A 15,292-nucleotide genomic window follows, 5' to 3' on the forward strand; every position below is an offset into this window, starting at 1 on the left:
TCTGGCTTTGCCTCACCCATTCTTTGGAAAGGGGATTTGTCCGTCTCAACCTGACTGAAACAATTCGTGACTGTAGTAACTCTGTGTGTGGCAGGACCAACCTAAATTAATTCCCAGTGAAGTGGTTGCTAATGCATCCTTTGACCATGTGATGAAACATGAAGATAAGACAAACTTCACCTCAGTAAGATTTCTGCAACTATTTTATCTATATTTCGGAGCTTGTCAGGCTGATACAACCAGCAGGCAGAAGAGCATATGAACATGACTGGAAGCTGATATATTCTGCAAACTGCCACATCAACACTTATTAGCATGGTCCTGGAACTCTGGGGAAGCATTGAGAAAACTATCCTAAAAGACAGCTTCAAAGATAGTGAAGTTCTGGACTCATATCTAAACCCACTCTTCCATAAAGTTTAGATTTGGATATTTTCTACCTGGCCTGGAGACTGCTTCTGTTGCACAGTGTAAATGCACACCTAATTAAGGAAGTTGCAGTGTGACACCATGCGCCAGAACGCAAAGCTCTACCAGAGCTGTACACTGGGCATTTAAAAAACGGAGCAAGCAAAAATCATGGTATAAGTATCCAGGCATTGGGGTGACAAATAACTTTATATTAATTCCTTATGAAAGAATGCCAAATGCTTTTAGGATCTGGCCAGTTATTTTCCCGTTTATTACAGGGCCAAACTTGGTAAATGAAATGTAGTATGTCTTGGTCTAACAAATACCTAATGAGAGTGGGAAAAAATATCACTGTGACTCTGCATAGTTTGCAAAAGAGCCATGAGGAGCAAAGATAATGACCAAATCAGGCAGCAAAACCTAACCAGATGTAAGTTATTTGATAAACCTGCTATGAATAAGGCCAAAATCCTACAGAGAGCATTGCACTTGCTTAACTTAGAGCATGTAAGTTCTTTATTTGCTGCCATTGTATAATTTTCCCAAGTACAAAAGTGTTTGTTGGCACATGTGTAGGAATGAAATCAAATCCATGCAGAGAACGTGCCCACGGATCTGGTCATTACAGAGTCCTAAGGTAAGACAAATGAACAATAAGAAAAAAACTTCCATGAAAAAGAGTAAGGATATAGATGAAGATATGCCAGCAGGATGAATACGTTTAGTAATGAAACAGACCAATATACAAAAAAGGTACAGGAAAAATTACATGCTGAATAGATAGCCAAACTTCCTTTCATCCATAATTAAATATCTATTATTATGCACAATCAATTTACTTACGTTGCCATTTCAGTTTCTTTTGCTTAGTTGCATTATTCTGTTTGTTTAAAAATACTGCCCTAAGTAATAAAAAGCTAAACCTATACTGTCCCTTTCAACCATATTTATGTCTCTTCTACCTGGATTTACACAGCTGTCATGTACTCAGTGGCTAATGACCGACAGCTGAAACTCAAAATATTTGCTATATATGAGTAGTCAACACTGGGGTTTGGAAAACACTCTCTTAATTATTTGATAAACCTTTTACTCCTTGCAAAACGAAGAACAAATCAGTTGATAATAAATGACTCTCTCAAAAACATCGTCTATTTGACCTATTGTAGAGTAGCACAGACGAAGGGGAACTCTTCTGACAAATGAGCCCAGGTATTTTTCCCTAGTTTCAGCTTGAGCGGAATTGGCTCCTTGTTCCTTCAGCTCCTCCTGCTGGAAAAGCAGCAGAGTTGCAGGAAAAAAAGGAGGGACCGGCTCCGCGCTCTCTGTGCTGGGAGCAGCTGCCAAAACCAGTCATTTACCCGAGCTGAATGAAACCTTTCATCATTTCATAAAGGGAAAACCCTGAACATATCCGCAGATATAAAACAGTGCAGTTATGTACCACTAGCCCTTATGGAAGAAAAAAATGTTCGCTTCTGGCTTGCATGTGTGTTTGACACTGTGATGATTCTATGGAAAAAAAAAAAAAAAGAAAGGCAAAATGCGCTTATAATTACTGTGATGCACACATTAGTCAGTACCATTCCAGACACTTAACTTCACAGCACTCTGATGACTAATTGAAAAAACAGCTCAAAAGTCAGTATTTGTATTACAGCTATTGACCTTGCAGTAAACATTATGATCTGTGGGACTCCAAATGCTGATGCTTTTACCCACTCAGCACCTTGAATCTAGCTAAGTTTCAGTTCAAGGCCTGCATCTAGGAAAAAACAGGATCTGAGAAGATTTGCCTATCAATTAGCACCATGACCTCTGCTCCATTTGAGAAACAGCAGACCCATAGACTTTTTACTTTAACATTTAAATTCCCTTTAATGGAAAGATGGAGAAAGTGCTGAACTGCCAGTCCCGAAGACTGGCATGTACTATTTGCCCAGAGGAAAAAAGTGTCCAAAAATTAGCCTTAGCTTTGACATAGGACACTACAAAATTTTAATCCAATTAGTTTTTCATTTGGAAAACAACATTTAAAACGACTGATGCAGGAAATCTAAACCACTGCTGATAGCTCAGTTTTTCCTCTCTTACGTGTCTTCCTGAGAGGTTCAAATATGTAGAAACCTTCTTCATACCTGCTGGTCTTATATAAGATGGTCCTTACATAAGCACTCTTTCTGCGATAGAGCTTGCAACACCTTTGTTCTCCAGTGCCATCATGCTAGAGAACATTATTTACCAGGACACTGCTGGTGCATGATGAGTTTCTCTGCAGTTGGTAGTATCTTTTGGACTGTTTTTGCTTCCTTCTTCTTCACAGGTCTAAAAAATCTAATTAAAATTCTAATTAAAATGGCTCCTTGACTGCTGTAGAGCTGAGCATATTTATCCCACCAGAGGCACAGAAGAAAAAATATATATAATGCTAACTATATAATTTTTTTCTGCTGGTTTTGTTATATTTATTAACTACTCAGCACTTTCATGTTTTCATGTATTAATGAGATTTAAATAGAAAATGCACCTGAAAAATTTCAAGGGGAGGGTGCATTTTCTAAATTTGATGCTAAAATGTTTCATACACAGCAAGCTGAGGAATATTTAAATGGAATTACACTAAATAAGACCAAGCTCTAAGCACACTTTCATGAAAAGCCCCCAGTGAAAGGCATGATGGAAGTCCTACACAAAGAATCTACTGAAAAAATACCAGAGACTGACAATACATATGGCTCCCAACTGTATGCTCCCCTCTGAATGTGTGTCCCTCTCAGTTCTGCTGGTGGAAGAAAATATCTGGGAATTTTCTATCATCTATGCAATATGCCCCAGCTTCACTTGAACTGCCTTGCACAACAGCTTAAGTTAAACTGCCAGACTTTGCACTGATATGGCCACAGAGTGTTCAGGTGCCATTACACTAGTGATATCTGATACAGAGGTGATAAGAATCCTAGGATAAGAGGCGTGGTGAAAAGGCATTAGCTCTAACCCATGTGTCAAATGAACAAATGTTTAAGGCTTACGTTTACTTTTGTGATGGACAAATGTTGTATGTCCCTACCAACTATTGGTTACACAGAAGGGTGAGATAAATGGAAAAGCATAGGCAAGGAAAATGAGGCTACTGCTCATTTGTTCTGGGAGTTAGTTAAGAAACACTGAACTTTGTCCAAAAGTCAGACAGCAACATGTAAAGCCAAGTGGAAGGGTAAGGTCTCTGGTGCAACAAGGGATTCTCAGCATAGCTTAGCATTTGAAAATACAGTGAGGACCTGCAGTGTCCTATGTGAACCCAAAAACATCACATACATGAAAGCACCTTTGTGCTGTCCCACGGCCGTCCCACGCAGGGATTCCCAGCGCCATTGTGTCCCATCCTTCCCGCTGACCAGCTTTCCCTATATGGCCAGAGGGGGGCCAGGCCCGCCCCGCAGCGCTGCGGGGCGGCCCCGAGGCCGGCGCCGCCGCCGCGCTCGGGCTGTCCGGGAGCGGGCAGGAACCAGCGGAACGCCGGCCGGGAGCGCCGGGCTGGCCCGGGAGGGGGCAATGCCGAGCCGGGCACCGCCGGCGCTCCCGGGGGCACGGCAGCGTTGCTTACCGGGCTACAGCTCCCCGTCTGCTCCGCACAGCTCCAGCGTTTGAGGGCTGATGGACTGCACGCACTTTGGGATGCGCCACGCTGCAGATGGACACTTTTCTCCCAGCAGTCTGAATGCACCAATTAACAGAGAGCACTTGACTCCGCAACATCTCCTTAAATGCCCGAGGAGCTTGCTGAACCAGCTAATGATGCTGTTTCATTTGATTGAAGGTGATATTTCTTCATAGCAGTTGAAGTGATGTCAGTGCATCAGGAATGTAGCAGAAAACCCCAGATTGTTGTAAGGGGCTCAGAAATGCTGATTAAATTAAGTTTAGCTAGAGAAGAGCTTAATGACGTTTATGATATTTAAACATTATGTTCCAAACACACAAATGTTGGATCTGCAATTTTCAGTGTGGGGTTGAATGAGCATTAGCACCAGAAATCACATTAATTCAGTTACAGATGAAGTTTGAGCTCTGGACTTTATGGGTTGGCCCTAACTCTTTTAACCATGTGCTGTGTCTCCACTCATGGTTTCTTGACAGAGAGCAAAATCTTACCAAAGTGTGTGCTTTTCTGTTCTCTGAGATCAGAGATGCCATTCATTCCTTTGATCCAACACGTTCAAAGAGTAGGGGATATTTTCTTCTTTGACTCCAGGGCTTGGATTCCAGTGGGGAGAGATATAACACCAGAACAAGGAGAATTTGGATATGTAGGATTAATGCAATCAGATAACTAAGATGTCTGATGAAACACTGCCAAATTGACAATGTCTTCTATTGAAATGATATACATGTTTTGTATGGTAAATTCAGTGTAATATTACAGAATTTCATTGTAATGTTCAATTTTAAAAGCATTCTGGCAAAGTTCAGTTTGGGAATATTGCTTTTCCTCTGGAATTCTTCTCATGCAAAGAAATAGATGGCTGTACTTTTCAATTTCCTTCAATGTAGGTATCAGGATACAAGTGTGGATTGAGTTCTGCAAAGTAAACTGAGAGTCTGAACAGCGCCAGGAAGCAGCAGAACCATAGGAAATTCAGCACCAGAATCAGATCAGGTTTAAACTACTATTAACTGTTCTCTTGGCTGAAATTATAACACAAATCACTATTAGAAATCTTTCAGATGAGGAGAGTAGCCCCTTACACCACAGATATCCTTTCCACTCATTCTGGGAGCATTCACATCATCAGGAGGTTACTGCCCAGCCAAAGCAGCCACGTGCCAGAACTGAAATCTCCAAAAGGAGTATGAGCTTTTTGCTGTAAGATCTGAATGGATCATAGGACTTCATGCTGTGAACTTGCAACACAAACTTGAGAGATTAAATCTGGAAGATTTCTTAGCAGTAACCCAATGCCTGTTTAGAAAGACAATGTTCAGATTCCTTATTGGAATATCACTGAAATGACCATTATTAATTTTTTTCTCCTTTTCACTGGTACATCTCAAATAAAAAGTTGCACTAATTAAGTGATATGAACCTGCAGAGTGAATATCCTCAAGCAAAAGTAAAATACTCCTCATTTGTTCTAGAAACTTTTGTCAGTTTTTCTAACTGCCAATCACCTGAACACATAAATTAAGAAAATATGCAATTCCATGTAACAAAGATATTTTTAATTCAAACTGGGTGATCTAAGTAGTATTTTGACTACCCAGGTATTCCTATGACCAATAATACACCACTGAATCCAAGTGAAGTTGACCTGAATGAACAAGAGAGGGATTTTAAAAATTAGAAAATAAAGATTAAATAATTGAGGACTTTTTCTGTAACTTAAATATAAACCTATCAGAACTCTTGTTTCAGAAAGGAAAAAAGTTGCTTAGACTTGCATCCCTATATTTTCCTCTCAATGATACTTCTACAGATCAAGGGAAATGTCAGAAAGAACAAAATCTTCAAATTTCCAATAAATACACTGATATCAAACAGTGTTTAATCCACCTACATAAAGAGATGAAAACTCAGGGCCCTGCAGTGTCTCTATAATGACTAACAATATCATTGAAGGTTTTAACAGTTGGAAGAACAGAGGAGCAACAATCTTCCATGTCATTTTGCAAATTAATGACATGATATCCTTTGCTAGCACAACTGAATGAGTGCTTCACAAAGAATTTAATATATGTAAAGATTTGGGGAAAAAAGAGATGATGATAAATGGGAATATACTCTCAATCTTCTATACCCTCATCCTTTTTATAGCATTTCCCTGTTAGTTTCCTTGCAGTATTTTGAATAGAACTGTTTTTTCTCTTACAAAAAGCAATAGATCTAACTCCAACAGTCTCAAAGGAAACTCATAATGTTTGAGAACAATTATTAAGTTGTGAAATGCTAATGTACACAGTGTTCTTTGGCTTGAACCACACTAGAATACAGATGCAGAATCAGTGACATTTTAAAGGGAAGCCTGATAGCTGTTTTGATCTAGGACAGACAAGCTATTTCTGTTCAGGAAAGTTTTGCTTGGAAAGCTAATATGATCACATCAGTGCACAACAGCTTTTGGTATCTCCAGCTGTTAATATTAACAAATCTAACCACTCAGAAAGTGCAACCTTATCGCCAACATCCACTGAGCAATGCAAAAAAGCAAACAAGCCATAAAATCACATTCAAGAAAGACTCAGGCCAATCCTCAGTGAGGACTGCATAAATCCTTTTATACTGAAACGGTGGGGAAGAAAATTGTCTTCTTATCTCCATGTTGGCCATTCCAGTATTGAATTGATGTCTTTTCCTGCAAGGAAAGAACAGAAACCTATCAGCAGCCTGTAAAACTGTAGCTTGCATGTCTCTGTCTACTTTGACACTGTGATTGCTTGTATGAGGCACATGCACAGTTCCTTGCCTCAGAGGCTATTATTAGATGCATGAAATCAGTTGGAAGGCTGCGTTTTCTAAAGCCTGCCCCATTTCTTAGAGTACTTAAACACTGCAGGATACAGGCTAGGGAAGTGCCAGACTTTATAACAGGTCACATCTGTTCTTCACTCTCTGAAAGAAACCAGGCTTAAAGTGAGTAACACAAAGAGAGGAAAGGATGGGCACTGTGAGAACAGGCTCCAAGCCCTAGAAGTGTTCTATTACACAACATAAAGACAGCTTTAAAAGTCATTGGGGTACGCAGGTTACCTGTTTTACAGACAAAAAGTCTAAAAAAACCCACTAATCTAAGATGTATCAGAAGGCAAACAGTGACAACTTGCTTCTAGTTTTAGGTTATGACCTGAACAACACTGAGCTTCAGCATAATACCAGAACAGAAATGTGATTCAAAACCACTGTTTCTCTTCTTTATCCTCCTGGCTTTGATGAATACTCCTATGTTGCCTCTGCTTGTTCAGTGAATTAAATTCTTTTAATCTTTGTTTGGGAGGACTGTCTCATTTCTGTTTGTTCAAGAACACAAAAATGCAACTGTGACTTGCCAGGACTAAGAATGTGCCTTTTTATTATCAGTTCTGCTAGGTATTGGTGAGAATGGAACGGTCATACTAAAAAACTTGTCCATTCATGTTATTAACAGCCTGTTCTGTCATTATTGCTGAAAAATTGTGATGAAGTACTTAAAAGGGAAAAAAATGGACAATTTCACTCAAAAAATTTACCAAGCTAGTTGCAAATGGTAAAAAGTAATAAATAGGAGCACAGTGTATTTCTTATGGCTGTGGCTGCATAATGGGTCAAGCAATCTCATTCCCAGGCAATGATCTGATGATGCGTATGCATTGCCATAATAGCTGCATTGAAAGCGCACTGCTTAAAAACCACTTTTCACAAATCTGCTTCACATAAAGTACATTTGAGAGAGAAGTGATTGATCTTGTGAATAGGGCTGAGTTAATTTTGAGACTTAAAATGGTTGGCAGCATTCCAAGGAGAGTTAGACTCACAGATTTCTCTGCAATATTATCTGCAGAGCAGTGCCAAAGATTTCTGAAAAAGAAATCAGCTTCATCAGCAGAGAAAATTGCATACAGGCACTGTGATGAATGCTGTTAATCAGAAAGGTGTGTGTAACACAGGTGTGTATCTTAAGTTGCAAGGTCAGCATGTTGACATTCAATTGAGATTCAGCTCTTGGGTACTATGTTATTTAGTTTCCAGCTGGGAGAAAAAGTAGGAAAACCCTCACAAACACAGCAGTTTTCTGTCTGATCCTGTAAAATCTACTGGACTGCAATAATAACAATAACAACAATAATAATAACAACAACATGTGCCTAGAGTATTGATGTCTGTCTTTTTAGGCTTTGCAGTTTTTATTTATAACACTGCCTAACACATATTACAAACTCTTAAGAGACACACGAAAATAGTCTGGGCTGAAAAGTGTGCTATTAGATGATAGTGAGTTACAGGGAAGACTACTGGAATGTAAGGCTCTTCTGCTAAATCACCCCTGCTCTTACAAGGTATCCAGTATAAACATCCAGAGCTGTAAGCTGTTTGATCTGGCAGATAGATACTCAGTTTTGTAAGAAAGGGGCTGGAGACCCATTTACAGATGGAAGGAATTTGGAAGCTGGAATTCCCCTCCAGAAAAAGGAGAAAAAAATAACCAAGCTCAAGAAGATTCTTGGGCATATCATTGATTATGCTAACAAAAAAATTAAACATAGTGAAGTGGGGCGTTGTGGGCATTAGCAGTATGGGTCTTCATTTGGTTTAGATCACAGATACCTCAATGCCTTGTTTAGAGTATACCTTGGCCTTGACATGTGATTTACAGAGCAGAGGCAAGATCAGGGGAGAGACATAGGCAGCAGTAAATTTGTATTTTAGGGAGAATTAGCAGGCACAGATTTGTGGTCTCTGCAACTGAAACTGCCATTACAGTAAGAGGGGTATCAACAACAGTGTGAAATGTCAGAGTGGGGAAGGGAAAATGCACAACCCTACAACACCAACCCTCTCACAGAACTGGACAGTTACTATTTCCTTGTGAATGGAATGAAATTAATTTGGAACAATGGGTACAATGAACTAAGACTCTCAAAACCAACAGGAGGATATTACCTGGGCAGAGGCAAAGCCTGATCCTGTATCACTAAACTCAGTAGGAGTGCTTAAATTTAGCAGATGCAAGTTGTGAAAGGCTGAATGCCCCCCTGCAAGAGCCTAAATCTGTCTTGGTGTCTAGAGTTACCTGTGCAGGGGTGCTTTGGAAAAGAACAGAAAGTCTCATTTCTTCACACCTGCTCAAGTTGTCCTAGACATTCAGATTGTCTCTGAACCTAAGTTATAGAAGAAAGGAAGAAAACAGACAACAGAACTGTTGAGCACCACTTTAGACATGTACCACAAAATATGTACTAATGAAGCAGGCTATTTAATTTTGCAACTTTAGAGATGTGAACAAATCTTTTGAGTCTTGATTCATTATGCATGTACAGCTTCAGGGCTCTCCATTCTGTATAGCTGTGCTTACCCATGTACAAGATGAAAATTAAAGGAGCTGTTTGTGTCACTAAAACCAGAATGCATTGTCCCTGAAAGGTGAAAGAACATCTTCTCTTATATCTTGCCAGACCACATAGCTGCTGCTTTTTGGTGTCAAGTTATCTGACTGTGCTTTACTTCTCTGTGCTGTATCTCCTTTATCTTCCTGGCAGACATATTTGCAATTTTATTAGTATTTGCATAAGTGAACATTGTCTTGCAGAAATGGTTTCTATGGAATGTACGCAGTAGCTTTATTTTCCTTGGTAAAATATAAGCATTAGTAAATGGGGTGACTTATATGTAATGTCCTTACATTTGAGCTGTAATTAGATTACACAGGGAAATATTTGTACTAGTAATTTCTCTCCTGTTCTTAAATTCCAGGAATAATAAAATATTTATATTTATATATAAACTATAAATATATACTTTAAATATATACACAAAATATAAATTTATAATATATATTATTATATAAATTATATATGCATATTAATATTAAGAGTATATGAAGTGGGTGAGTTTTTGTATTAATAAGTCAAAGTCTAGCTTTGCTAAACAATATTATTTTGATAATTGTCCATGCATGACAACGGGAATTTATGCCTGTCTGTCTATGAAAAGTATTTGTGAACAGAAAATAACTTTTGAATCTTAATGTTAGCAGTAATGATTACTATATTAGCTAGAAGTCATAAGCATGAGAAATAAGGAATTCAGTTTTGCATGGTCTTGGTAAATAAACAATAGCAATACTTTTACATAATCTATAATGTAATGAAAGAGGATATTTGAAGAGGAATGTTTTATTAATACCTTGGCTGCTATGTTTTTACAGAATATCGATAGTAATAATATTTGAAGTCTTTGAAAGCTAAAGTCATGAATGACCAAAATATCAATTATTGCTGCAATGATTTTTGTACCCCTTGCTTCTGTGTGACTGAAAACTCCACTAGTTTGCTCTGCTCCTTCTCTGGATAGCCTCTGGCTAGAAATTTTGGCTCTTTATCCTCTTTTACTCCTATTATCCCTGAAGCAGCTCATATTTCTCCATTCTTTTTTCAAGCTCCTATACATCTGATTAATAGCAACTCTTCTGTTGCCTGATCTTCAGATTTCTTCCTGAGCTTTCCTTGTCATCAGCTTTCCCTTGTCCTCCACACTTCCAATTGCTAAAATAATGTTTTAGTTATCCTACTGTTTTCTGCCAGGGCATTTGTTAGTTTCAAGTAAACTCCTGTTAGTTGTTCTGTGTTACTCTGAATAACAGTCCTCCCAGCTGTAAAATAACTGGTCAGAAATGTGAATGAGGTAAATTTATAACATTCCATATCAAAACAGACTTTCCGCCCTCCTTATTATAAAGCCTAATACAAGATTTCTTGCAAGTGTAATGAGATAAAAATAAAATAAAATCTCAGTTGTTAAGCATAAAACATACCTGGGCATGTGAAGAGTTGATAATTCAGTAGCCATTAGCAACTTTTGCACTCATTTGGCAATTACCTTTAAAAAAAAATTAAAATGTAAAAAATGGGGCTTAAATGAACCCCTTACATTTTTGACTGGATTTGCAAATCGACTAGAAAAGCAAAGGAGGAAGATTTGTTTATCACCTGAACTTCCTCTGTCTGTCCTGTGCTCTCAGTTTACATTTGAGTCCAGGCAGCTGTTTGTGTATGCTTGAATAGTTGAGGATTTAACGTTGAAGTTATTATACTCAATTCAGATTAGTGGCTAAATCTAATGAAAGACACTGCTCTAGAATTTAAATCTTCCAGTTGTGAGACAGGAAAGCTGACCATAACCAGGATACTGATGAGTATTTCAGAAATTTACACTAAATGTAATACTTCATCAAGAAGGAAAGACAAAAAAGAGAAAAGGAATTTAAGATAACATCTCATATGTTTTTCCCCACTATAGCTCCCCAAAGGTTTTAATACATGATACTTGTTAAATGGTTTGAAAAGTGAACCAAAGACACCCTTGAGTGAAACAAAGTATTACAGTGACTATGAGTTTTGAACAATTAAATTTCTTAACACTTCTGCATCAAAATTATTTTCAGTTTCACTAAAACCACAGTTACTTACAGAGTGATTAAAAGGGACAAAACTGGGGAAGTTTCTGTTCACTTACTACATAATATGTCTGTTTACATATTAATTTGACAACCTGTGTTTGGTCAAAAAAGTAGCAGCCTTTATCACATATTTAATCTAGTCTGAAAGAGCTACCAAAAGAGAGCAACCCCACACTGGGTCAGGTTCCCTGGCTAGCAGTAACAGTGTGAGGCTAAGAACAGATGTGCCTGTTACACATGGCATCCTGGTACAGCATGTTAATGACATCTTACTTGCTTTAAGTAAATTATTTACTTACTGGTCTTTAATTATGAAGAACCTCACAAGCCATTAAACCCAAGTTCCTGTGGATTCAATGAGTAATCAAAAACTTCCCTAATGTAAAAGGCTAAGATGATTGAAACTCCTATGATCTCCTAGGTTTTTCTATACCATGTCAGCACCTACCACTTCACTAGAAAAATCAAATATTTGATGTTTCTTGATTTTTGGAGAAATTGAGAGTTTCAGAAATTAGCATGGACAATATCATCAGGTAGATGTTTGTGGGCATGACCAGTATGGCAGATTTTGATCTTTCTACCACAGCACAATGTATTATATTGGGATTGTAATTTCAAAATAAGAAGGGTACGAAATAATGTCCTTGTATGGATGGATAATTGGCAAAAAGATGGTAAGGGAAGGTGTGAAGGGAATATGATGTCTTATTATAAAAGTCATTATATACTGACTTTTTTTTGTTCAGCAACAATCTGCAAAGGGAGAGGAGCAATGCGATGTGATAGTTTGCAAATACATAACACTATTCAGAGTACTGAGGATGAGGGAAGGCATTAGAAATGAGGTCAGAAAGACCTTATGATACAGAGGGAATGGTCAGATAAAAATCAGATAAATTATATACATAGGAAAAAAAGATCCCAGGCTTCAAATATAGGCAGGTGGACTCTGAGATGAAAGTTGTGACTTAGAAGCAAGATCTCACTCCCACAGAAGTATCAACTCAATGCATTGTGTCATCTTCAAGCCACCAAGTTCAAGTTTTACCATATCCAGTCTTTGAGTATTACTAGATATAGTTTAAACCACTATCTTACATAAAACAGCCTAATGGTTTTCAATTGCTCACTTTCAATGAAACAATTTATCAACTCTGACATTATTTAGCCTAACAAACACACTCAAATATTACAAGTTGCACTGAAAGGAAGTGAGATTTAATCTTTTATTCTCATTCTTAAATGTTCTACTCTAACTTTATCAGCACTTTATTCTTGCTGAGCCTGCAAGCTAGTGAGCCACTTCAGCTTGCATCAAATGAACCCAAATGAGATTGCTCAGCTCCAGAGCATCCTAAACTCTGGGAAGAAAGGCCCCAGATGGAACAGAACACTGTTTCCTTTTTTCTCTGTCCATGAATAAGTTAATGTAGACTAAAAAGTCCAACTTAAAATATGAAGGATTTTTACAGGGGCTTCCTATGAGGGGACAGTAGATCGAAATATCACAAACAAAATGGAAATGAGATAGCGGTGCTAATACATATTTATTTCTTTCAAAAGACAAATAGCTCCAGGTACTGAAAATTCTTAGCAGAACTTTTAGCAAAATAGAGTACTTCAAAGTGAAGGTGAAATATTAGTACACATAAATGAAATTGACTTTGGGCAGCAATTTTCAGCTGTGTCTTTTTAAAAGAGCTGCCATATCTATTTGGACAAAATAGAAAAAACAGCACAAAAAATTTCTTTTTATCTATACTGTAGCTAGCATAGTACCCTATTGATTCACACAACCTATTAAACATGTATTTTACCCATTTATCAGGACGGATTCTAAGTTTACCGAGCATATTTGGCTCGGTTTGTAACTAATTGCTGCTGTCAAAGTTGGACCAGCTGTGCTGGAGCACGTAGCAGATCCAGACCAGAGGGATGGCATCAACAAACTAAGCACTGTTTTTAACTCCCTGAATTTTCTAGTCCTGATGCATGTGATTGCATAGAGTCACATCTTGGTTTGCTTAGATATCTGATAAGATTGATACCTGAAAGGGATCTGGCTAACACCCAAGTTTTTGGCAGGAATAACAAGCACTGGCTTGCGTGCTTCAATGCAGCTTGTCCCCAAAACCTCTGTAACCTCTCAGTCTGTAAAAACACGGGTATACATTTGGTAAAGCTCAGCTTTATTAAATGTGCAGCCAACTTATACCAAAGCCCTGGTTACCTAGCTTTTGTGCAGCCCTGCTGCAGAAGTGTGTACTTCTATCTTCTCTGTGTAAGGGCACTCGTACCTGCGACAGACGCTAGGTAGGATCTTGTTGGAGAAATAACATGCCAAAAGTCATCACAGATTTTAACAGAATCACAGTGGTTTCCCCCTTATTCAGGAAAATTAAAGTTGTCCATGAAAGAATTGATGTAACAGGAACAAAATCCTTTTACAGGGAAAAAGCAGATTTCTGGTTTTTGACAAAGGTTATGGCTAATTTATTGATTATTGGAATATTTTCAATATTTTTTCCCCTTTTCCCTTTTTTAAAAAACAAAACAACTGGAAACAACTTTAAAACATGTTTCAATTCTATTTTCAAACGCTGAATAAAAGCAGAGGCTGATACAGCTAAAACATCACAATTTCAAGTGCAAGTGAAACCCCAGCACCTTATCTGGGGCTATTCCTGTACTTGGGGGGGTTCCAGTCCTGTGACTAGTGGTGTTTCGATGCTGTCAGGAATGTGAGTGTCGGTAACACTTGGCTGTAAATGTGCTCATGGAGTTTGCGACAATTAATGCTGTTTGGACTTTTAAATTTTTTTTTTAACAGAAGGGTCTTTAAAAAAACCCAAAACAACAATAAACAAAACAAAACAAAACAAACAAACAAACAAACCCCACAGAACAACCCAAAGTTCCAAAAGGACCGTGCCAGCAGCTCTGGCGCCCGCGAAGGATTTGCTTAGCGGTCCGTGCAGGGACACCGCCGGCAGCGCCTCCCCGCGCAGCCCCGTGCGCGCCGCTGCCCGGCCGCTCTGTGCCGCGGGGCGCCGCTCCGCGCCCGGCCCATGGAGCCGGGCTGCCAGGCCGCCGCGGCCTGTGCAGGCGGAGCCGCCGCCCGAGCACGGCGGGTGGCGGCGCCCGGCCCCCCGCAGCGGTGCCGCGGGCCGTGCGGGCCGCGCCGGGCCCGCCGCCCTGCCCGGCATGGGGCGGCCCCTGCCCGGCACGGGCCCGGCGGTGGCGCCCGCAGCCCCGCCCGCGGCGGCCCGAGGGAGCCGCAGGAGCCCGGCCAGGTACGAGCCCCGCGGCCCCTGCCCGGGCGGAGGGCGCGGGCGCTGCCCGCTGCCGCGGCCCTGCGGAGCTGGTTGCGTTTCGGGGCCACTGTTTCAATGAACGAACGCTTTGCCTGATTTTACAGCGAAATAGCTGCTTTCCCCCACCTGCCCCAGACGCTTGTCCTGTGAGTCGAGTTCAGCTGTTTCTCACAAGTAGAGCGCAGCAGGGGAATGGTGTGGTGGCTGGCTCGTTTCCCTGCCGCTCTCTGGTGTTCGCCGCCCTCCAGCTTGGCTGGGGCAGGGGCAGCCGAGGTTTGCAGCACAGCGTCGGTCGCAGGGATGGTGGGAGGCAGATGCCGCCGTGCGTCCCCACAGTGCCAGTGAGCCGAAACCCACGGAGCACCTGCGGTCACGTCCATGCTGGCGTACCCGCTTCTCACGGGGTCCCTGTTAATG

At 40.0% G+C, this 15,292-nt stretch overlaps 1 long non-coding RNA gene across 1 annotated transcript; it reads right to left on the bottom strand.

Annotated features, from left to right (window-relative positions):
• Nucleotides 1–6,628: 6,628 nt before the first annotated feature.
• Nucleotides 6,629–15,156, bottom strand: LOC110484959 (uncharacterized). Its single transcript, XR_002467853.3, has 4 exons — nt 15,002–15,156; nt 10,914–10,978; nt 9,174–9,261; nt 6,629–6,761 (listed from the first exon to the last, which is right to left on the bottom strand). It is a non-coding gene; the product is annotated as an uncharacterized LOC110484959 (long non-coding RNA).
• Between the last annotated feature and the right edge of the window lie 136 nt (nt 15,157–15,292).

Source organism: Lonchura striata, chromosome 4, assembly GCF_046129695.1.
Source record: "Lonchura striata isolate bLonStr1 chromosome 4, bLonStr1.mat, whole genome shotgun sequence".
NCBI classification, from domain to species: domain Eukaryota; kingdom Metazoa; phylum Chordata; class Aves; order Passeriformes; family Estrildidae; genus Lonchura; species Lonchura striata.